Source organism: Micropterus salmoides, unplaced genomic scaffold (assembly GCF_014851395.1).
Source record: "Micropterus salmoides isolate LMB-PRFRI ecotype aquatic unplaced genomic scaffold, ASM1485139v1 Ms_hic_scaffold_19, whole genome shotgun sequence".
Classification (NCBI taxonomy): Eukaryota; Metazoa; Chordata; class Actinopteri; order Centrarchiformes; family Centrarchidae; genus Micropterus; species Micropterus salmoides.
The window spans coordinates 24407110-24432753 of record NW_024041039.1 but is presented as its reverse complement, the minus strand read 5'-3'; the positions used below and the strand labels follow the sequence as shown (position 1 = coordinate 24432753).

Sequence of the window (25644 nt, the reverse complement as noted above, 5' to 3'; positions counted from 1 at the left end):
CATGCAGGTCGGCTAGCAGCCTGCTAGCTGTCCGGTTGCCCTCCAGCCGCTGGCTGGGTGGTGGGGGCTTGCTGTTTGTTCGCTCTCTGGCTTCAAGGCAATGTCCAGCAGAAAGGAAGCCAGAGAGCTAAAAGTCCAAGTGTCCCCAACCAACCTAGATGCAGGAGCTAATCAGGGGGGTGGTACAGGCAGGGAACCAGGTGGGCGGCTAGCAGCGCTAGCAGGTGGGAAACAGGTGGGGGCTAGTGTTGAATAAGGCCTAAAGATCATGTAGGCCTAAAGCGTTGAATAAGGCCTAAAGATCATGTAGGCCTAAGCCTAGATTGATTGCATAAGGCCTAAATCCTAGATTGATTGTTAGGTTTTTTCTATATTTATACACATTATCAATGGTTTGCAATATGTTAAACTACTGAGTGTTTCACTACTGAGTATTCTTTTAAGTGTGAAGTCTGACTACTGAGTGTTTACTACTGAGTGCTTACTACTGAGTGTATACCTACTGAGTGTTAAAGAGTGAGTTTAAACTCATATTTTATTCTTATTTGTGTGTTTATCATACATTATTCCTATACTCTGTGTATTCATGAACGTGTGCTTTTTAATGAGCAGAGGAGCTGCTCAGGCCGCGCAGGCAAAACCTAGCCAACCGTACCCTCATTAGAAGCAAGGCACATGCAGAAGTCACGTACGCCAGGGCTGAGATCATCGCGAACTGAAGCCAAGAATGAGATCATGACATGTTATGATTTATGGCGCCTGGTACGGCTAGGTACTGCATGCAACCAAGCTCTGCGCTGCTGAAAGTTAACTTGTATGAGACAAAGCACCTCATGGTTGGCATTGCTAAATCATGTAATTGTTCATTGAATCACGTTATACATGTATGAAATATGTTATTCCTTATCAATTCTTTTAAAAAATACGATTGTAAGTGTTTAAGTTTTAATGGTGTCAAACTATGCCTGTATAACTTTTAAAAAATACGGTGGGACTGAAGTTGAAACATATTGGTGGATTTCTAATCCAGTAATGTAAAAAATATAAAGAGAGATAAATGGTAACAATAATTACATATAATAACAGCTAAAAAGTGGAAATTGTAACATTAATGAAAGGGTTAATTTGGTAAAACAGTACAAGAAAAAGGCCACTAGATGGCAGTAGAGGATAAGAAATCCACCAAAGGGGAGGAATGGTCAGCGAACACCATAGGTGGAGTTAAGGAGTAACGCCCACCTAGAAGGAGGAGATAAGGAGGAGTTAAGATGTAACGCCCACCTGAAGGGAGGGACAAGGTGGAGCTTAAGGTGAATATAAGGCGATGTTCGCTGACCACCAACTCGGTTCCATCCTGAGACCTGCAGGGATGTTGCTCGGGTTTATCTGTCCTTTATTGGAATAAACTTTTGCACCGACTCTTGACCGTCTCCAGTGAAGTTTTGACTACGCCGTCTTTTGACTAAAGAAGAAATCTAATAGAGTAATTTTATTGAGTTTATTACGTTGGTTAGGGTAGGGACCAGGTCTTTTACTGGCCCGGCCGGTCCTTATTTCCGACCCGACAATTGGCGAGGCCAGCCAGGAGATTGAGTCCAGAGGCCGAGAGTTTCTGACCGGGACGGACAGCCTGTATCTGAGACACGTGGCCACATAGAAAAGGTAAGCAGAATACCTGTTTAACCAAAATTCTGCATTTTAACTGTGTCTGAATACGGGATTTTCCGCCCAGGTGTGAATCTTAAAGTCTCCTCAATCTTGAACCTAGAATAAATTTTGAGTGCAAAAAGCAGTAAATTAAGTAGAAAATATTTTACTAAAATACGAAATTTGGATTTAATGGTGAATTGAAACTAAATAAAGAAAGAAAGTAACGCTGGAGGGTAAGAGTCGGTGCAAACTAAATGCAGGCAAAATGCAATAGCAGCTAAATTTGCATGTGTGTGTGTGAACCATGGTGCGGAATATGTCTATGTCAAAGTGTGTAATGCTAGTAGAATAGATGCGCTTTTTGTGTTTAATTGTTTGCTTTAAGGGTAAGTAAATAAGTTTTCCAGCCATCATCGTGAATACCGCTGTTTTAAATCGCAGCGCTTCGACTTAATGTCGGGGAGCTTCGATCCAATCAGAACAGGACTGCAGGCGTGGTGAGCTGATGAAAGATAAGTGTTTTCCAGCCATCATCGTGAATACCGCTGTTTTTAAAAATCGCAGCGCTTCGACTTAATGTCGGGGAGCTTCGATCCAATTAGAACAGGACTGCATAGGCGTGGTGAGCTGATGAAGAGATAAGAATTTAAAGCCATTATCGTGAATACCGCTGTTTTTAAAATCGCAACGCTTCGACTTATGTCGGGGAGCTTCGATCCAATCAGAACAGGACTGCATAGGCGAATGAGATGATGAAGAGCATTGCGGATACCGCCGGATGGAGAGTGTAGTCACAGCTGAGTGCTGGGGCGCTCACTACTGGTCAGGGCTGCATGGGCAATGGCTAATAAATAGTCATCACGTGGCTACCGCGAGCTTATATCGCAGGATTTCAACTGAGTGTTGGGGCTCTTCGATGGTAGGTTCGGACTGAACGGGCGGATGTACTATAGCACGTTACCGCTAGGAGCCTAAATAGGACTGCGGCAGGATAGGAGAATAAAGCGTGCTTAAAGAAGTGTTACGCGCTCATGTTGAGGAAGTGAATTGAGTAGCGATTTATAAAGACAGATTTTGTGTTGAGGAAGTGAATCATTTCTGTCTAAGCCCTCATGTTGAGGAAGTGAATTGAGAGGCTATATTTATGTGTAAATTGGGCCTGTGTTGAGGAAGTGAATCAGGTCACCAATTTGGAAATAAACCTAGGCAGTGTAAATTAAGTCTGTGTTGAGGAAGTGGATCAGACTATTCAGCTGAAAGCCTAGGTAATGTACATAAAAATCAGAAGCCGGCAGGAGATAGGAGTCAGAAGGCGCACGTGCATGTAAATACTGCTGAAATAGAATAGGTAGAGTGAAAAGGGTAAAATATATACTTGAAAATATTTAATCAATGTAAAGTTAAAATTGAGTGTCTGAAAGTAGTGAAAGGCGTGTAAAAAAATAATGTATATTAATTTGATTGACTAGTGTGAAAAAGTTGTTTAACAATTAAAATTTTGTAAATATTATTAAAGGCTTCTGAAGCAGCAATACTGATTAAATATTTGTGAAGAGAGGAATACTGATAGCTAAAATAGCTGTGGAAGAGAGATAAAGTGTATGGAAGAGGGAAATAGCAGTGAAGACGAGCTATTTTTGCCAGAACACTACACACAGGAAGGAGATATAGGAACACAAGGAATAAGAACACATTTTTGGTTGGAACGAACCTGTAAGGATGAGGATGGTGTAGAGCAATGGCAAACTGAACAAGAGATAAATCAGAAATTGTGGCAGTTGACAAAATTCATTAATTTGGCACAAGTGCAGGACGAGTTTCCTGACGTGCCGTGGAAAGAGGTGATACGCAGGTGGTGGACACCAAAGACACTTGCATAGTGTTGGAGCGGTTGTGCAATAACCCTAGTGCTACTGTAGCCATACCTTTAGGTCCAGCATTAGGACTGCCCGCAGGGTATGGTATACCAGGGCGCAATAGAGTGACCTCAAATCCACGACTGAGCTTCACAATAGTCCCTAGGAGAGTTAACTGGGAAACAGGCAAATTTGGGTGCATTACAAAAACACCAGCAGGAGACGGAACGGATAGATTAGAATACAATCCCACAAGGGAAAGGAAATATAAGCCAGGAGTTACAGTAGATAAGATACTGGTAACAATAAAAACTAAAGACACAGACGAGGAACCAGAGATACGTAGAACAGCACATAGTGTAAGACAGGGCTATATGGGGGCAGGAATGGTGAAGGAACAAGGGAACGCAACTCCAATGGGAGTGGTGATAAACAATCACCAAGATCAAAAAGAATTTATTGAAAAATGCATGAAAAAGTGGCATGGGAGAACAAAAGGAAAACTAAAGTGGCCTTTACAAGGCACCTTCATGGAAGCATACTGTGATGAAGTGGCAACAAATATAAAACACCATAAGTCCAGAGACACAAGTGAGAAAAGAGAAGGAAAGCGTGCAAGGGAAAGAGAGGTGTTAGGTTGGTTTAAATTTGAAGGGTATCGACACATGCATAAAGATCAACCCCCCAAACCTCCACCAGCAATTAAGAAAGTAATGATAGAACAGGAAGTGAAAACAAACCAGGGACAGCAGAAGGCCACTGCACCTGAGTGGTCAGCCAAACCACCACCGCCTTATGCCCCAGATAGTCGCACACCTAGGACAGGTATTTATCCAGTACTAGAGACACTTGAGGGAGAGGAGAGACAAGAAGTAGAGGGAGAGCTGCAGGGAAAGTTTACAATGACCCTGACCAAGCAGACTCACAACAAAGAAAAAGACAGAGGATGGACTGCTAATGCTGAAGAAGATCAACAAGAGAGAATGACAGCAGAAGAGATGGAGAATGAAGAGGGAGGAGAGATGGACTGGTGCCAAAGAGAGTGCACGCCTAACCCTGCAACGCTTCATCTATTGGGCAAGGCATCCGAGGAACAAAACCTCAAGTTTCTCTAAGCATGAGCGGAGATTCACAAGGAAGAAGAGACAGAGAAAACTACTACCAAGAGGTGAGAAGAGAATTCAAGCCTGAAGTAATGAACAGAGTGGATTACTGGCTAAAGGAAGTAAGTGCTCAGACATCACCAAAGAAAGAAAGATGGGAACCAGATGACAGGCAGAAGACACACCAGCAGAGATACAGCTGGAGGAGAAGAATACACCCCACTCAAGCTGTCAGATTTGCCAATCACAACAAAGCAACAACAACAGGAAAGGCTGAAAAGACAACAAGAATGGGAACAGGCCAGCCCCAAGACACGAGAAGAACGCATGAAGGAAATGAAAACACTGGATGAGACCATCCGTAGAGAGGAGGAGGAGCTACGCAGGCTGGAAGCAGAAGAAAAGAGGCTGCTAGCACAGTGGGACAAAATCCGCAAAGATTCAGACAGAGTACTAACAAGCACTCCACACACTGTGAGAATGGAGCTGAGTGGCATCATGACAACCGAGAGTCCGACACATGCAGAAGCACAAAAAGTGTTGGAGAACGTGGAAACCAGAGTGCATGAAATGACCAATCGACAACTGCAACAGATTAATGGCACTAATGATTATGTAAAAGTGCTAAGGAATGGAAGAAGAATTGTACCCACAGTTCCCAAGAAGAAGCGATCACGTGCTACACATATTCCTCTGCTAGAAGAAGAAGAAGAGGAGGAAGAAGAATATGAGGAGGAAGAGGAGCATCATCGTGGACTCATGTGCCCACTGATAACAAAGGCTCAAGGACAAACGGCATATGTAGCCTGGGGATTCGCTGATATGGTGGGATTAGCCAGCAGACTGCCAGATCTAACTGAAGGTGCCAATAAGTGGATCACAGCACTGGAAGAGAGTACAGCAGGAGTGACACTGGCTTTAGGAGACATCAAAGCCCTATTGATGCATGTCGTGGGAAAACACGCCACGGAAGACATCATGATCGCAGCAAAACTACCTTTGGTAGTAAAAGGAAACATGGCAGATGGCATAGGCTTCAGTGGACATCGGACTAGAGTGTGGGCTGAGCTGAGAAGACTGTATCCGGAGAAAATGGATCCATCCAAACTGGATGGTGAAAGGCTGAAGGACGATGAATGTCCAACTAAGTTCCTGATAAACTTCAGAAGAAGTGGAGAGATGAAACTGGAAGTGCTTGGAACACCAATGACACCACGAAAAGCCTGTTTAAAGTGATGATAAAGAAAACCATGCCTCCAGAGGTCCAGAAGCGACTGGACAATGTGGTTGGACTCATGAAGATGGAATGGCCATTGTTCTCTGAACACATTGTACATCATGTGGAGAATTGGAGAAAAGAAAAACAAAGAGAAGAAGAAGCTAACAAAAACTTGGCCACCAAATTGACCCAATTACAACTGAATGAATTAACTAAAGCAAAAAGGAGAAGAGTAAGACACAAGCTCCAGTGGTGACCGCAGAGTTATCTCAGCCAACTCCTCCTGTAGTTGTGGCACCGCAGGCACCTGCAACGACGCAACCAATGGCACTAGCACAGCCACCACAGGTACCCCCAATGATGACACAAGGAGGTGTACACCCTGTGCCACCTCAACAAGGGTACACACCACAACAAGGCTACCCACAGCAGGGTTACCCACAACAGAGCTACCAGCAGCGAGGAAACTACCAGCCACAAGGAGGCTATCCACCCAAGGAAGCAGGAGGATACAACCGATACCAGACACAGCAGAGACCCAGAGGTGGCCCAAATAGACGTGGAGGATGGAGAGGCCCAATGGGACCATCACCAATGCGTCGCACACAATCCAATCCACAGCTGAACCAACCACAAGGGGCGTTGAACACTTGCTGGGGATGTGGAGAATCTGGACACCAGCGACGAGACTGCGAAACCCATCCTTGGGAAGGGCCGACGTATGGATGGCAATAGGGGAGCCCAGAGGAGCCTGAGGGGGAATTAATAGGAATAGCCATCTCATCACGACCACAAGAAGAGCCTACCATGACAGTTACGATTTATGATGAAGATCACCAATTTATGGTAGACTCTGGAGCCACATACTCTTGTATTGGAAAATCCGGCTCAAACCTCCCCCTCAGAGTCATCAGTAAAAACAGTAGGCTTCTCTGGGAAAACACAAATAATACCTTTAACACAGCCGGTACCAATGAAGATTGCAGGAAAAACTATTGTGTCACCATTATTATACTCGACAACACTCCAATGTGCCTGATGGGACGAGATTTACTCTGTCAATTAAAGGCTCAAATAATGTGCACCCCAACTGGATTGCACATAGAGTTTCCAGAAGATCACACAACCTGCAGAGTGGCAGAACACACTGCAGGGATGATGCCCCTAACCAAATTACCAGAAGAACCACACCAAGAAGAAGTAAAAGAAAAATACAGAGTCATGCCCAAGGTATATTGGATTAAACTTCAGCTGCGTTCCCGGCTGCAGCAACTATGGGAAACACAGACGACAAAAGCACATCTAGGAGAAATTGGCAGAAAGCCCCAGCTGCCACTACATTGCACCCTCCATTATGATGAAAGACAGCAACACCAAGATTATGAAACTTATGGGATGAAGTGATCAACAAGACTCTGCACTATCTGACAGTCCAGAATGTGTACATAGGACCTCAAGGAGCAGCGGCTGCTGTATCCTCCCACCAGAACTGCAAGATTGGTTCGCGGTTTCGGGCTCTGTCCCGCATGTGACCTTGCTTGTGTCAGAAGGTTATGAGTCCATGATTTAGGACCTATGGTTAAGGGAGCATTACAGATACCAAACTGGACACAAACACATGATGCAAACACACACATTTCCTCAGATAGACAATGCATGAGAATAACACTGACAGCAGTCGATGAGGGAATAGCAGAAAAAGTGATAGTTGATAGGGGACCACAGGATAAGAAACTGCCTCTATTAATGATGGTAACAGACAGGCACAGAGCATTATTAAATCAAGTGCCTCAGGAACTGTGGTCAAAACACAAAACAGATGTAGGACTAGTCAAGTCAGCACAGCCAGTAAAAATAAAACTTAGAAAAGACATCACATTGCCATACCAAAGACAATATCCACTGAAACAGCATGCTTTGGAAGGAATCAGACCTACAATTGAGGGTCTGATGAAGGCAGGGGTCCTGGTCAAAACACAGAGTCCCTGTAACACGCCGATCTTCCCAATTAAAAAGCCACATTCAAATGATTACCGATTGGTTCATGACCTAAGACAAATAAATGCCATTGTAGATGCGGAAGTACCTGTCGTTCCGGACCCACATACCTTGCTCTCTAACATCCCACCAAACACACAATGGTACTCAGTGATAGATTTGTGCTCAGCATTTTTCAGTGTGCCACTACACCCAGAGTCACAGTACTTGTTTGCTTTCACATTTGACGGTCACCAGATAACTTATACGCCTACCACAGGGTTTTGTTTCGAGTCCGTCAATCTTCAACAGAGTACTGGCACAAGATTTACAACACCTAGAGGTAGAAAGCACTGTAATTCAATACGTGGACGACATTCTCATATGTAGTTCATCAGAACAACAATGTGAGGAGGATACCATGACGATATTGTCAGCATTGGCCAAAGGAGGGCACAAAGTTAGCAAGGACAAACTTCAATTCTGTCAGACGGAAGTAGAGTATTTAGGTAGAAAACTGAGTGGAGACAAGAGACTGATAGCCAACTCACAAATAGAGGCTATAGCTAAGATACCAAAACCACAAACAGTAGGACAAATGCTCTCATTTCTAGGCATGGCAGGGTATAGTCGCTCGTGGATTTGCGATTACGCAATAAAAACAGCTCCATTACGAGCTATGATAAGAGCAGCAGGTCAGGCAGTCAAATCAGCCCAGTTATACTGGACTGAGGAAGCCGAAGGAGCCTTCCAAGCACTAAAACAGGATTTGCGTTCTGCTCCAGCACTGGGCAATCCAGACTATTCTAAACCATTCCACCTGTATGTAGCTGAGAGATCAGGGTTTGCGAGTGCCGTGCTAATGCAAGACACACCAACAGGTAAACAACCACTGGCATATTACAGTACAAAACTGGATAACATTGAGATGGGACTGCCACCGTGTTATCAGGGATTGGCAGCAGCAGTTTTTGCATTCCAAAAAGCTTCTTCCTTGACAATGGGACATCCAGTGATTTTGTATACGTCTCATCAATTGCATGCTCTGCTCACCAGTCCTCGATTTGTTCTAACCCAAGCTAGGAAAACAGGATACGAAGTCATCCTGTCTGCACCAGAACTCACTATCCAACGGTGCAACATAGTGAATCCAGCAACACGTATGGTGCTGCCAGTAGATGGAACACCACATGACTGCATACAGGTAACAGACACGTTCATGAGAATACGCGAGGATTTGCATAATCAACCAATCCCAGCTGATTTGACATTCTTTGTTGATGGCTCTTGTTTCAGAGACGCCACAGGTAATCATGCAGGATATGCAGTGGTACAGCTAAACAAAGACAATACCTTCACAGACGTTCAAACCACCAGTGTGCCTCAACCATGTTCAGCACAGTTAGCAGAAATCAAGGCTCTGACAGCAGCCTGTAAGCTGGCAAAGGGAAAGCGTTTGAATGTATACACAGACTCAGCTTATGCATATGGAGTGTGTCATGTACATGGCAACACTTGGAAACAGAGAGGGTTCTGCAGAGCAGATGGAACTCCGGTAATACATGGAGAAGCCGTCTCTGCATTATTAGAAGCAATCCATGAACCAACCGCAGTAGCAATTATAAAGTGTCCAGCACATCAAAAAACAGACACTCTGATAGCTCGAGGTAACAACCAGGCAGATGAAGCTGCTAAACGAGCCGCAGTAGGAGAAGTTATGGGTCCAATGGTAGCAGTTGAGGATTGTGAACCACTTACAAATTTGTCATCTCTCATTGCAGCACAAGAAGCAGCTGACGTGTATGAGAAGTCCATGTGGCTAAAGAAAGGGGCCAGACAAGTAACTGAGGATGGACCCCAGAAAGGATTATGGAGGGGTCCACATGGCCATTTTGTGCTGCCTATTTGTTTAACACGCTTTGCTATAAGGAACGCTCACGGACCAGATCATTGTTCCAGGGGACAGGTACTTAGGCGCATACAGGCAGTATGGTGGTCACCTTATCTGGCAGCCACCGTAGATAGGACATTGAACGAATGTCAGGGTTGCGCTCTTTTCAACACAAGAAAGTCATTCTCAGCCCCTCTGGCTCACATACCAGCGCCAGATGGTCCGTTTAGACATCTTATAATAGACTATGTAGACATGACAGAGAGGGTGAACAGAATGAGGTATATCCTAGTAGTGGTTGACAGATTCAGTAGATGGATTGAAGCAACACCAACCGCCAGCCCGGACTATAAGTCAGTGGCAAAGTTCTTATGCAGGGAAGTTTTTCCACGATTCGGCTTACCAGACAAGATCAGTTCAGACAACGGACCACACTTTGTAGCACAGGTCATAAAGACAATGCTCCAAATGTTGGGCATTAAACAAAGATTTGGGTGTGTATATCATCCACAATCACAAGGGACAGTGGAACGAGCTAACGGAACTTTGAAAGCAAAACTAGCTAAGATAATAGAGGACAGCAGAGGTAAGTTAAAATGGGTAGATGCTCTTCCGCTAGCACTAATGGCAATGAGATCGCAAACTAACAGAATAACGCATCTAACACCGCATGAAATGTGCACTGGGAGGCCAATGCCTGTCCCATACTTGAGAGGTCCATATGAAGGGCCATCTCTTGAACAGTTAGAAAATGAGTTTTCAAGTTATGTCCAGCATTTAACTAGAATCCACAGAACTATCTTCCAACAGGTCAAAGGAGCCACTGAGGAAAGAGACGCTGCCATACCAGAGCGCCAACAAACAATACGCCCTGGTGAGTGGGTGTACGTCAAGGTGTTCAAAAGAAAGTGGAACCAACCCAGACGAGAAGGCCCATTTAAAGTTGTCCTTGCCACACCATCAGCCTTAAAAGTAGAAGGTAAGAACGTTTGGTTCCATCTAAACCACTGCTGCAGAGCAAATGAGCCAGAAGGAGCAACTGAGGCAGTCAGAGGAGGAAGGCACACGGGATCCGATGGGGACGGTGACACCGCCCCGCAGGGAGATAGACGATCCCAGAGCCCAGAGGGAGACAGACAAAGGAGCGGTGAGCCCGCCCTGCAGGGGGAGAGACGATCCGACAGACTGGCCGCCAGACGGACCAGCATTAGACGAACCAGTGACAGCGCAACCAGTAGTGGATCCTTACCTCCAAGAGAAGATGTCACAGATGCAGATAGTACACCCCTTGATTCAGCAGGACAGTCAGGATCAGATAGAGATATCCATGAATCAGAAGAATCAGGTGACTCAGGTTCAGAAGGAGATAGAGCAGAACATGGAACTGCAGAAACCCCGCCAAGCTTACTACCAAGTCCCTACGCAGACACAATCCCAAGACCAACACCAAGCCCAATCACAGAGTCAGGACCAGGGTCAGATTCAGGTTCCAGTACAAGAGCAACCCCAAGGTCATGTACAGGTTCGGGTACATACGCAAGTCCGACAGAAAGCGGCCCAGAAGCAGGACATGAAACAGGAGCAGAAGGAGAATCAGGTTCAGAGCGAGACAGTCCCTATGCGAGATCAGAAACAGAACCCGAAGAAACAGACCCAGAAGAGGGACAGACAGAAACTCCAGGACAGACAGCTGGTGATGTGGATAGCAGTGACAGCAGTCCTAGTACTACTAGCATGTCAGATTCCAGATATGATTCCTCAGAAAGAGAACGGTCCCCCGAGACAGGGACAGATGATTGAATGTGCACTAGCAGTAGCAACAGTAGCGGTGCAGGAAGGTAAATGGCCAAAAAGTGACAAACTAAATTTGACTTATGTAAGAACAACCACGCTAAAAAAGATTCTGACTCAAGGACCAGGAGGTCACATATTAGAAAACCAGCCAGCTGACAAACAATGCGAAGCTGAAGGAGTGGTGGCAATAACGGCAAGCTGTAGTTCCAACAGGTGTACAGATGAAGTAACAGGAACAACTGTAGATAGGCAACTAGCCCGAAAGCTGATTAAGTCCCAGCCACGCCAGCAACGAAGGGGACTGACAGATGATCAGCCAAAAGCAACGTTGAGGCCTAACAGACGACAACCCAGGGTATTACAGAAAACCAAGTCCAGTATACAACAGACTAGAACCACACCGAGAGTAAAACCCATGATACAGGGAGAAAATATGTTTCGTCAATGGCTACAATATTCTGCTCAGCAGGTTAGCTCTCAGTCCTGCATAGCCTGTTACAATGGCAGGAGAGTCCCTCAAATATTGCCCATAAGTTTTGATGCGTGCCAACACCGCAATGATTGTTTTGCTTATTGCATGCTAAGAATGATGGCAAAGAAACTTGATGGATGGTCACAGAATAGAACTAATTGTCCATCCTACATGGACCCTTTATTGGAACATTGGGTACCACAGACGGCCGTCAGAAATGAAAGCACAGTATTCCCATTTTGCATAGTAGACACTAAGACTATGATGGTTAACGGACCAGACGCCAAAGTACAATGTCACCGCAAGCGAAAAGTAGAGAATGGCAGATCAGTACTTGCACACGATAAATGCGATACAACTGCTAAAGCTAAGTTTCAATGCCAACAGGTGGTGACAGATTACGCTCCATTTAGAGTTCGACGAAATCAGAGTGATACCGACATCCCCATACCGTTCCTAGGCGGAGGCACGTATGCTATGGCAGACGTTTTCTGGTTATGTGATGACAGCGATCGCTTGAAAATAAAGCTGCCACCACATTGGACTGGGATATGTGCTCCAGTCATGGTAACAGGACAGATAACAGTGCTCAGTCAAGAAAACATAGCAGAATCAAAACGTATGTCTAGGAGCTTGAAGCTTGAAAAAGAAGACAAGGTGTATATAGCATGGAATCAGGAACCACGTGGTGTGCCGTCAGACCATCGAGCGATAGGAGAAGATTGGATTGTATCAGGACAAATAGCAGGGTCAGTTCCCCTACTTGGCCAAGCCATAAATGCACAATACATAGCGCGAAACAGTCGTTGGATATCTTATCTTTGGTGGAATCATCAAAGATACGTAAATTGGACAATCTCAGCCATAGAAACTGTCCGTGAGCAACTACATACTACATCACTGATGGCGATACAGAACAGGTTCGTACTAGATACAATGTTAGCAGAAGAACAGGGTGTATGTAAATACTTTGGAGATGAGTGCTGCACAGTAATATCCATGAACACAGGACAAGAAGGGAATCTTACTAAACTTTTGGAATCACTAAAACAAATGAGGGATGAACAGGTTAAACACTCAAATTGGAACACGAAACAGACATCCATATGGGAGTGGTTTCAGAACATGTCCTGGATCAAAATTCTCCAAACAATAGGAATGGTAGTTGGCTCATTAATTTTGATAGCTATGGTGATCATGTGTTGTGTATTCCCTTTGATCAGGATCATGATAGGCAGAATGATGTCATTAGTTGTAGGACAATATCCGCTCCACATCTACAATGATGTGGATGTAGGGATAGAGATGAGGCCCATAAAAGTCGGGAGGGAAGTTTCATCAGCATACGAAAGCCCGGCAATTCCATCCGCACCGCCTAAACCACCTTTGAGTGAGAATGAGTACATCATCATGGATCAGGACATTTGGCAAATTCAGGAATAAAATTGAATCAAAATGGCAGAAAACCCTAAACCAAAACGAAGTAGAAATAGACCAGGTAAAAGAAACAGAGGGAAAGCCCAACAATATAATGAGAAACTACAACCCCTTTTAGACATGTTACCATATGGACCGGTAACACTAGCAAACTCCAAAACAAAATTACAACTCTATTACACGTCAGTTCAATCTAAAGATTACCCCTTGTTGCCTCCACCCTGCAGATTTTGTTTAACTGCTGTTTGTTGTGAAAGATGGACTACAAGAGTATATCAGGAAGCTACAGGATTAGTCATAAGATGTAGCAAGCTAAAGCTGTCATATACCTACGAGCTAGTAAATAAGACCTATTGCATGCCCCTAGTTACCACAACAGAGAAGGAAGTAATTAGCATTCAGGCAGGTACCACAACTCTGTTTACAACCTACCCAGCATTGACAAGACAGGGCAGTGATCATTTTAGGCAATTGTCAGAAAAATGTGAGTCAATGCATGGACGACACTTGTGTCTACGTCTCATACACACAGGAAAGAAACCCACTACTAAATACCGAGCCTGCCCAAAACATAACGTTGTGCCAGTAGAGGACTAACTATCTGTTATTCTTTTAATAGATACAAACATGGCTGAAGGACAAGGAAATGCCGGAGCAGGCAACCAACCGAATTATTCCCCTCAGTTAGGGCAGAGTCAGGAAAGTTGGGAGTACTGGAGAAGCCAGAATTATACACTAGGGCCACAACCTCAACCCAGGCCACCATTGCTCAGCAATTATCAGATTACTCTAGCCAGCACAGGATTCACTGCACAGTCGGTGTATGAGGAGCGTCCACTGCCACCTCCATACTCATGGTCTACCATGGAACCTCACAGTGCGCTGCCATCAACGTCAGGGTCATGGCCGCCAGTTATGCCGACCCAAGGAGGGTTTGGGCTGCAACCACCCCCAGGATCCATGCTAAGGCAACTACTCACTCAACCAACGCCACACTCTTCAGACCAGATGTGGACAGCGCCAGTTCCACCACACTCACAACCACCAAACCCACCGGTTAACTGGAATCAAGTTGCACCTCCACGTCGCATTGATGAACCAGGGGACGTGACATCCCAACCATGTCGTCATGTCAGAGAATGGCTTGCAGAGCAGGAAGCTCATCAGAATCTCTTTATGACCTCAGAGGGATCACTTCAGCTCCTTGATGCACAAGAAACTCCACCCCCTGACTGGCATGCAATACCACGTTCTCTACCCAGTCTACAGCGTTTCGTGAAGTTTAGATGCCGAGACAGAGAGGGGGAAGATGCACCAAGTCAAGTTGCAGATCCATACAATCCATTGGTACCACTAGCCGACCTGGCAGCAGGACAAGCTGCAATGGGGATCACGGAGCAACAAGGACCTCACGCCTCTACTGACACACGTCCACGCTCAGCCTCCCCACACACCTCAGATATGAGCCTCACTGATGGATATTCTACGGACTCCATACATCAATATAGTCCAACCACGCCGGATCCAAGACCACAGGCTCCAATGCCACTGCCATGGGAATCTCCCACAGTTCATTCTCCTCAACAGCCAAGCGATGACGACGCACCACGCGATGAGCAACACAACTTCCCGGAGGAGATACGACCCCTTAGACGAAGTGCACGAATTCTGGCCTATTCCCTTGCCACACCTACAACCCAACAAACACCTGATGATTCCACATCTACAACACAACAAGCACCTGATGATTCTACATCTACAACACCACACACACCTAATGATTCTGCATCTCCAACACCACAAGCACCAGATGATTCCACTCCAGGGAACGTTTCCCCAGCCACCACTGATGGGGATCCTGATTATTGGGGTAAGATGCCTCTGCAAGAGTTCAACCAACTCCTGAGTGAGATGCAGCCTGCTCAAATCGCCGCCCGCAGGAAAGACAGACGCCGAGCTTTGGGCCGCATAGCAACAAGACTCCGTCAGCAGACGGGACAACTTCGCAGAGCACCCGCCAAGCAACACGACCTTCAACTCTTGAGAGAATGTTGTAACACCCTACAAACCCGCTGTGAACAACTGCAGACACGCTGTGAGCAACTGGAGAAACGCTGTGAGCAACTGGAAACAGCAATGTACATCGTCCAAATGAAGTAACTGTTCCTCTAGGGATGGACATTTTTAGTCTCATCACTGGAAGTTTTTATATATATTTGTTTGTTATATGTAGTTGATTTATGCTTGCACAACATATTATAGCAAAAAAACAGCTCACGCACATAATCATTTCATGCACAGAAGTTTTGAGCTTGCTTAAACTTATGATAGCCAAAAAACAGCACACGCCAAAGTAACTAGTACACATTTTTATGTAAGGTCCTGGATCCTTGTGCACACCTATACACATGTTGAACCGCTGAGTCTCGGGCGGTAGGCACTCTAATGTCAATGATTCCCCTTGACCAGAACAAGGACATATTTGATTTACATTTTTCTCATATTAAGATACAAGTGCTTCTTGGATCCGGATGCAGAGGTACTTTTATTGTCACCTAATCCACACTTAACATGGCCTTGAAACTTAAGTTTCAGTGACACCCCATGATTCAAAAGCACTACTTCACTTAGTACATTGCCAAAATGCTGCACAACACAAGTCAAGTTGGAGGATCCACGTATTCAGCTCATTAGTGTGCTATCTACGTGTTGAACCAGTAATCACGGGATAGTAGGTCCCATTTATCTGTGCATTACAGTGTAGGTGATTGAATGTGCGGCCTCACAGCCGCAAAGGAGGGAAGTGTTGAATAAGGCCTAAAGATCATGTAGGCCTAAAGTGTTGAATAAGGCCTAAAGATCATGTAGGCCTAAAGCCTAGATTGATTGCATAAGGCCTAAATCCTAGATTGATTGTTAGGTTCTTTTTCTATATTTATACACATTATCAATGGTTTGCAATATGTTATAACTACTGAGTGTTTCACTACTGAGTATTCTTTTAAGTGTGAAGTCTGACTACTGAGTGTTTCACTACTGAGTGCTTACTACTGAGTGTATACCTACTGAGTGTTCAAAGAGTGAGTTTAAACTCATATTTTATTCTTATATTCTGTGTGTTTATCATACATTATTCCGATACTCTGTGTATTCATGAACGTGTGCTTTTTTAATGAGCAGAGGAGCTGCTTAGGCCGCGCAGGCAAAACCTAGCCAACCGTAGCCCACTCATTAGAAGCAAGGCACGTGCAGAAAGTCACGTACGCCAGGGCTGAGATCATCGCGAACTGAAGCCAAGAATGAGATCATGACATGTTATGATTTATGGCGCCTGGTACGGCTAGGTACTGCATGCAACCAAGCTCTGCGCTGCTGAAAGTTAACTTGTATGAGACAAAGCACTCTCATGGTTGGCATTGCTAAATCATGTAATTGTTCATTGAATCACGTTATACATGTATGAAATATGTTATTCCTTATCAATTCTTTTAAAAAATATGATTGTAAGTGTTTAAGTTTTAATGGTGTCAAACTATGCCTGTATAACTTTTAAAAAAATACGGTGGGACTGAAGTTGAAACATATTGGTGGATTTTCTAATCCAGTAATGTAAAAAATATAAAGAGAGATAAATGGTAACAATAATTACATATAATAACAGCTAAAAAGTGGAAATTGTAACATTAATGAAAGGGTTAATTTGGTAAAACAGTACGAGAAAAAGGCCACTAGATGGCAGTAGAGGATAAGAAATCCACCAAAGGGGAGGAATGGTCAGCGAACACCATAGGTGGAGTTAAGGAGTAACGCCCACCTAGAAGGAGGAGATAAGGAGGAGTTAAGATGTAACGCCCACCTGAAGGGAGGGACAAGGTGGAGCTTAAGGTGAATATAAGGCGATGTTCGCTGACCACCAACTCGGTTCCATCCTGAGACCTGCAGGGATGTTGCTCGGGTTTATCTGTCCTTTATTGGAATAAACTCTTTTGCACCGACTCTTGACCGTCTCCAGTGAAGTTTTTGACTACGCCGTTTTTTGACTAAAGAAGAAATCTAATAGAGTAATTTTATTGAGTTTGTTACGTTGGTTAGGGTAGGGACCAGGTCTTTTACTGGCCCGGCCGGTCCTTATTTCCGACCCGACACTAGCAGCGCTAGCGGAAGCCAAATTCCTCGTATGTGAAAATGTACCTGGCAATAAACCCGATTCTGATTCTGATATATTCAGTCAATAACCTGGTGTCTTTCTTAAGACATTAGTCTCTGCTCTGTTCCTTTCTCATCTGTAATAACTTATGTGTCAAAGGTCTTTGAAATTTATTTTCAAATCACAAACACAGCCTGCCTCCCTTTGCCACCCAGCTGTCAGTTCATCTGTCAAAATATATCAATATTGAAGGCAGGGCTGGCCTCCCTCTTCCCCATACATCTACTCATACAGGGGCTGATGACTGACAACCACATGTGAGCATCACATCACAGATTCATACATTCAAAGATGTGACGGAAATTTTATTACAGAACATATATCAGTAGTATTGACTGATGTAAGAGTGCACATTTATATGTATGAAATGCATTTTTTGATGAAGCTTCAAGCCTGTCAAACACTGTATTAGCATGCAGGTAGGAGTGATGGAAGTTATGCCACGGTGTCAAAGTCACCGCAGAGACATACATACATATTTAATACCAACTTTGCCAGCCTCCGTCACAAAATGGCATGACTTGACCTCATACAATTTAAGGCTAGAATAGTTAGCATTTAGCTGTATGGCAGATTTTGTCACTTTTGTCCGACTGCTAGCAGCCTTCCATCATGTCAATGGTAAACTTGAAGATTGACTCCTATTGGTATGCACAATTGCATACAAGTCAATGCAAGGACTGACTATGGCTAACATCAGTACTGACAGTACATTGTGACAGTTAACCACACCAGATAAACATTAGGGCTGTCACTTTTTATTCTAAATCAGAACTACTACGGTTCAAACATGGGGGGAGATTATTTTATCTGTAATGATTTGTTTGATTTGAAAATTCTCAGTGCCTAAAAGCAGCAAGCCATGCTTTACTTCAGGTTGTCCTAAAATGCACTAGAATTGATTTAAACGTGTTGGTTTGGATTTATTTAAATTTGATTTTTGTAAAAGTGACAGCTCTAACGCATGATTTTTATTCCTCTGTTCTCATCATATATTATTAGCTAGCAGGCTAACTTGCAGCTTGCTCAGACAGGTCTGTATTAACAGATAGAGAGGGAACAGAGGGGTCTGAACACTGTACTAGAAAGTCAAAAAAATGACTTTAGAAGAGCGTTGGTGAGTTTTCTGGATATGGATGAAAGTAGCCTACCCAGTTTCATGGGAGCTGTAGTTTTCTCTGTGAGTGCATAGTAAAAGTTGTTTGACGCTGTTAAAATCATAACGATTTATCTGTCTTATAGCAACTCTTCTAGTAGCTTAATAAGTCCATTGTCTTAGAAAAAGGAAGAAAAAAAACAGGAACATGCTTAATTTAACTGAGGCATGATGTCACAACATGGGCTCTCTATAGGGTAAGCTCAATTAAATGATGTAACCACTAGCAACAGCAATGATGATCAAAGTTTCCACATATATCTTTCAAACAATTAAATTCTATTGACAGGAATATTTTGTGCATTCTTGGCCAATTTACTCATTCCAAATTATAGCAATTTCACAATTTAAAGAACTTATTTTAGCAATCGCTTTGGTTTCTGGCAATTACTTTTCTGCACCTACTGCTTTTCAGCCTCTCTCCCCATCTGCAGTTATGAACACAGAAAATGTCTTTGGTTAAGGCAAAAGCAGCTAAGATACACTAAGTCCATGGCACATCTAAAATGTATATAATTAGCCAGTTTAGTATTTGCCACAATCTTTAATAACATGCTGTGCATCTTCCAGGGTACCAGGACCCTTATATTCCTCTCAAAAGCAGATGAAACAAATGACGGGGTCAGAGGGGGAAAAAAGTCAGTGTGTCTCCCTGCCGGTAAAGATTTTTCATCTGCCAGCAGTCAGAATGTGCAAAATCTTTGGGTGTGATTATTAATAAAGGCCTTCTCAAAATGAGCAACATGGAAAGCCTTCACACAGAGCAACTTAACGCTTTTATGTTGTCAGATGGCTGACGTGTTAGAGGAGCTCACATTATCTGACTACAAAGGCTCGGCCTTGTCAAAGACAACCATACACATAGAAACAGCAGTATAAACAGCTTATTAGAGTTGGAGATGACAGAAAGCATGTCAGCCACACTGGGATATATTTGCCTTTGCATTTTTCCAACTACAAAGAGTATAGGTTTAGACATACAGACAAAGAAACTACAGAACAAACAGATTGGCAAAGGACAGAAAGATAGAGCAGGGGAGAGTCTGCCACTGTCTGTTTTACAGCACGTGCCTGCTCTCACATTGTTCCCCAGTTCAAAGACTGCTAGCAAGCAATTTTTAGTTAATAAGGGTGATGGGGAAAATGGACTGGCTTTATGTCTTTTCATGTACTCTTCTATCTGTCTTGAATTTGAGAGGCTGAATGAAAATCCTTAATCATCCAAAAACTTTGAGAGTTTTGCAAACTTTGTATAGTGGAAAACTGTTGTCAATAAGGCACAGTACAGTGCCTAATCAGTGCCTGGTTTGTTCACTTAATAGCAGATGATACAAATGCATTCACTATGTATTGTGTTCTTTGCAACATTTCACAAGTTTAGTTGTAGTTGCTTCACCGAATAACTGGACAGAAGTACATATAAAGAATCTGTAAAAAAAGAACACAAATCATTTCATATTTGCTTCTGCTTGTAAAAAGGAAGACCCTGTCACATAGGTTTTAATTCATTTAGTGAGATCCATCAGTTTCCAGACCAAACAAATCATCAATCAAATCATAATAAGTTCTATTTACTAAGACATGACGAATGAAGACATTCCAAAATTATGACCTATATGAGCTATAGTAGCGCTACCTTCAAGCATTTTTGTTGTTGTTGTTGTTGTTTTCAAATCAGAGTCACAGGTATTAACGCACAAGTCAAATCTGGCTGGTCAACTACTGCACAGCCCCATCAGCAAACGGGACATTCATTTCCACCTAAGCAAAGGGCTGCATTCATATTGGCATCATAATGTTGTCGGACTCCAACTATATAAAATTATATCTACAATTTTTTAATAAACCATTACGTTCCTTTTTATTTACGGTGTTTTATTTATAAGGAGAGATGCAGGCGAATCTATGGTGCCAAAAAACCTTGGAGTGGGCGAACAATTTCTGTTCCAGCAGGACAATGACAATGAGCACAAAGCCAAGCACTAGAACAACTTCAGAGGCCCAGCTGTAGCACAGGCTTGAATCTCATTGAAAATCTGCGAAAGCACTTAAAGGTAGCTGTAGACAGATGCTTCCCGTTCAACATGACTCACCTTGAGAAAAATCTGCATTGAAGAATGAGGGAGACAAATACCCAAATCTAAACGTACCACACGGATATAAAGCTAATCCAAAAGCTGCAATCTGCACGTGTCTGTATAACATGTGTAGAGAGGCATGTGACATGATATCATGTCTCATAAAAGGTGGAAGTTACTGACACTGTTACCATGGCAGTGGCATCTGTTAGCTCACTCGGTAGAGCACACATACCATGTACCAGGGCGATGAGTCCTTACCGCAATGGTTCGGGTTTTGAATCTGACCCGCAGCTTATTAGCTGCATGTCTTCCCTGCTCTTTCTCCGGCATTCCCTGTCTATCTTCAGCTGTACTACCCTCAATAAAGGCAAAACTGGTTATTATTTCACTGTTACTATGGCAATTTTACTTCCTTCCTTATACTTTGTTCATAATCTGTCTAAAGGAGAATAAAACCTAAACGATAATTCAGAAGATCAGAGATGTCATAAGAATCTAATAGCAATAACATAATGAAAAACCAGGGGTCACTGAAAGCTCCCAGCTCACACATGTACAGGTGCATGCCTAAATTTTACATTTCTCCACATTTCCTTTCTCTATCTCTTTGCTATTTTCTCACTCAACCCATGAATCTTGAGGCTGAATAATAGGAAGATGCAGTGCTTTATCTGTTGGCTGAAGGGAGGTTAAAGATACACAGACACTCAACACAGAGATCATCTCAAAGAGGTACATAGCAGACAGCATGGACGCACAAAGACGGATTTGCACAAACCAATACAAACAGTCACATAGGAATACTATACAGCATGTGAATGAAGACGCACACGTCAATCCACACACCCTATGTTTCACAGTTGCTTGCTGAATCTCAATGCCATCTAGGGCGTCCGATGAGAGCAGAGCACTCCAATCAAATTCCAGAGAGCAGCTGTCAAAGAGAGGCAGGAAATCAATAGGTAACACTCTTGTCTCTATAAAACCATACAAGCTCATATGTCAGAGCAATGCACAGCCACTTCAAAAGGCACATGGATATGCAATAAAGCGCCTTTGCACTATTTTATTCTTTCACTGTTTGATGAAAATACAGTGGTTCAAAGAAGCACAGACTCAAACCTTAACACTCATCATTCCCTCTTTCATCTCATTGAATAGTGTTTTTTTTCTTTTAATGTTCGTAGGCTTGAAAAATGTGTCATCACAGTATATGGTGTGACCTTCCTCAGGGATGTAATGCTAGAGGGGAGTGCTGCTGCAAAAATCTGTCTTTTCTGTAGCAATATCTGTATTTAACATGATGTATTTACTGCTTATTAAAGATATGATTTTCAGTCAAATTAAGACCTGAGTGAGCAATTTGTCTTAAATAAACAGAAGAAGAACTGGGTACTCAGCATGTTGCCACCATGGCCAAACGGACAGGAAGAGTGCCATGTATACAGAAGCTCAAATGTCATCATCATAGAGTGTAAAAAGACCATAGCAATGAGCGCTTCGCATCAAACAGAGAAAATAGACCTTGTTGTGACTATGACCAACATCTAAAATAAAACCTTGTTAACTTTGTGTGCTATTGTGAATAAAAACTTCACTTTATTTTCCTCTCACCAAGCAAAACTTTTCTTTTCATTTTACCCCTATATCAATATGCTCACTTGAGATGTTTCAATGACAAGTGTTGCAGACGGAATGTCAAGGGGAAGGAGGAATTATGTTGTAAAATTCCACTTGCTCGTGAAAGGAAAGGCAGGCTGCATCAAGAGATTTGAGTCAAGGCTGCATGTGGAAGATGATACTGACTTTGCCCAAGGGGACCAGCCAGGAAAAAGCTGCGAATCTGTGGAACAAAAATGGTACTTATGGGAAAAGGAGAGACAAGAAAATTACTTTAGAGGCAAACTTGCACTTTTGTTACTTGCTCCTGACAAAGGAAGTGAAGGTGAATCTTCAGTATACAGGACAGTAAAAGAGGCCATATTGTGCTTGAAGATTTTTTTCCCTTTCCTTTAGTGTGTTATATAGCTTTTCTGTGCATGTAAAAGGTCTGCAGAGGGAGTTATTCTCTCCTGAAGAGAACACTGTCCCTAGGTAAATGTCTTCCAGATAGGTGATCATCCTGCCAAAGCATGCCAAAGTCTAAATCTACACCCACCATCTGAGGAAGACCTAGTGGATTAACTTTATTTTTGATGGAAACGTGACCGAAATGTGGAACTGGAAAACCAGACAGTTGTGTACATTTTAATCTAGACTGCTTTATCCACGAGGTCCGGTGTTCTGACCATTTATGCTACCTTGACAGAAAAATCTTACGGTAACTCAAATCAATAGTCTATCCATTCACGCTGACTCTAACCCTGATTCCCTAACCACAACATGCAGAATGCACAACAAGCTGGCTAATTTACATTTGTTTAAAGATATTTACATGTGTACAGGTCAGAAGGCGCAATGAAAACATTATTTTTAAGATATTGCCCACCATCAGCCTCAGCCTCGACAGCATGCTCACAGCAAGGTTGCATAGATTTATGGACTTGGAAACAGAGACCAAGATTGTGGGTCATGCGCAGAACTGCTATGCAGTTCTCGATTGGTAGCATAAATTGACAGTACACTGGCCGGTAACGGTTAAGTTCATGGACGAATAAATACTGGCTGTCCGTGACCTGACTTCAAACTTGGAAGCTGTAAGTTTTGCCATGTTTTATGTTGTTTCAGTGTTTATTTTGCATGTTGGCCTGTTGCTCGGGGTTAGCATGTTGCGTGGCTAATGTGGGTAGTCTCCATGTTACTCCCACATGCTGGGGTGAGTTTGGACTTGTGCTGTAATAAACTTCATACTGCAGCGCTAGATCAGCTAGTCTTAGCTTTGTTGTTGTTCTTCGGAAGCTTATTCTTCCTTGGGATCCTTGCAGGTGTGTGTGAGTGTTGCTGTTTGTAAATATATTTGTTAGACATGCCCTGAAGGTAACAATATAACAGCAATATACAATAATGTCTGAAAAAGAAATGCTCAAACTGGAAGAATTTATTTGCTTGACAACATTGTCTAACTTAAAGCTGTGCAAAACAGTCAGTTTATCAGTTTCATCAGCTTCAGTTGTCATACTGTTGGATATCATTAGGGTGACAGTGATAAAAGATAACTCTAAATATGCTAATAATCAGAATCAGAAGGAGCTTTATTGCCAAGTAGTGTTTTACACATACGAGGAATTTGCTTTGGTGGTAAGGTGCTACACGTAGACAAACATACAGTTGACATAAATAAATGTAGAAATATATAAATATGAAATAGACAATGCAAGTTAAATAAGAATAATAAAAAGAATAGAGAAAAATAATGCAACTATCTGCAGAGAAAGAACAACGTTGCAGATATTTACATGTGCATTACTCTAGTTTGTGTTGTACAGACGTATTGCAACGGAAGAGAATATTGTGAACATAAATATATAAATTGACAATATAAAAATATGTAATAAAAAGGATTAATCATTAACAACAAATCTGTGCAATGTGCCAGGTTTGTGCATGATATGAAATTAAGTGATATTTACATGTGCAGAAACAATTATATTATTTGAAAGGGGGAGTGTCAGTGGGGGACCCGGGCCTTGTTAATGAGGCTAGCTGCAGACGGGTAGAAGCTGTTTTTGTGGCGAGAGGTTTTGGTCCTGTTGGACCCCCTCTTGCCAGAGGGGAGTGTCTGAAACAGTTTGTGTCCAGGGTGGGAGGGGTCAACTGCAAGTCCTGGAGGTGTACAGGTCCCGAAGAGAAGGAAGATTGCAGCCAATCACCTTCTCTGCAGAGCGAATGATGCGCTGCAGCCTGCCTTTGTCCCTGGCAGTGGCAGCAGCGTACCAGATGGTGATGGAGGAGGTGAGGATGGACTCAATGACGGTGCTGTAGAAGTGCACCATCATTATTTTTGGCAGGCTGAACTTCTTCAGCTGCCGCAGGAAGTACATCCTCTGCTGGGCCTTCTTGGTGAGGGAGGTGATGTTCAGTTCCCACTTGAGGTCCTGGGAGATGATGGTGCCCAGGAAGCGGGAGGAGTCCACAGCGGTGACTGGGGAGTCACACAGGATGATGGGGGAGGGTGGGGCTGGGCTATTTCTAAAATCAATGACCTAATGACCCAAGGGAAGCATATAAGAAAATAATATAGGCGGGGGCGGAGCTTCATCGTGGGCCCACCTGCTACAAAGACATATTAACCAAGCTGCTGTCCCCAACTAAGGATTTACACAGTCGAATCATAATTGTCAAGTCCTGCCTATAGTAGACTGATAGTCGAATCATATGTTTTTGTGCACAGCGATTTGCGAGCCGAAGCTAAACTGAGGCTTATTGTTGACCATTTTCCCTCTCTCTCTGTCTCTCGCCTGCCATTCACCAGTCTTGTGCAGAGTTTTTGCCGTGCTTCTGACAACTGCATGCACGTCGCGGTTCCTCGCGGGTCTATTTCAAGTAGCAGGCTGTTTAAAAACGATAAAAAATATTCTTTGTGTGGTTCATCAACGGCAATAAATTATCCAAAAGTCCTGCAGGGTGCGGACAACTCGGCACAACACTGATGAAGCTGCGGCTCCGTCTCTTCAGCAAGTTTTCCTCCTGCCATTACACACATACACGCTACACATGCGCACTGACGACCCAGAGTTAGGGTTACAATTTTGGATTTATTTGCACACTTTAAAAACATTAATTGGAAGTTTTTTTCCTTCTTTTTACATGTTTATTTACAGCATTATATGTTGAAATGTATATTGTAATAGGCTTGAAACCA

At 43.3% G+C, this 25644-nt stretch overlaps 1 pseudogene; it reads left to right on the top strand.

Annotated features, from left to right (window-relative positions):
- The first annotated feature begins 7577 nt into the window (after positions 1 to 7577).
- Positions 7578 to 13193, top strand: LOC119910847 (annotated as a pseudogene).
- Positions 13194 to 25644: the final 12451 nt, after the last annotated feature.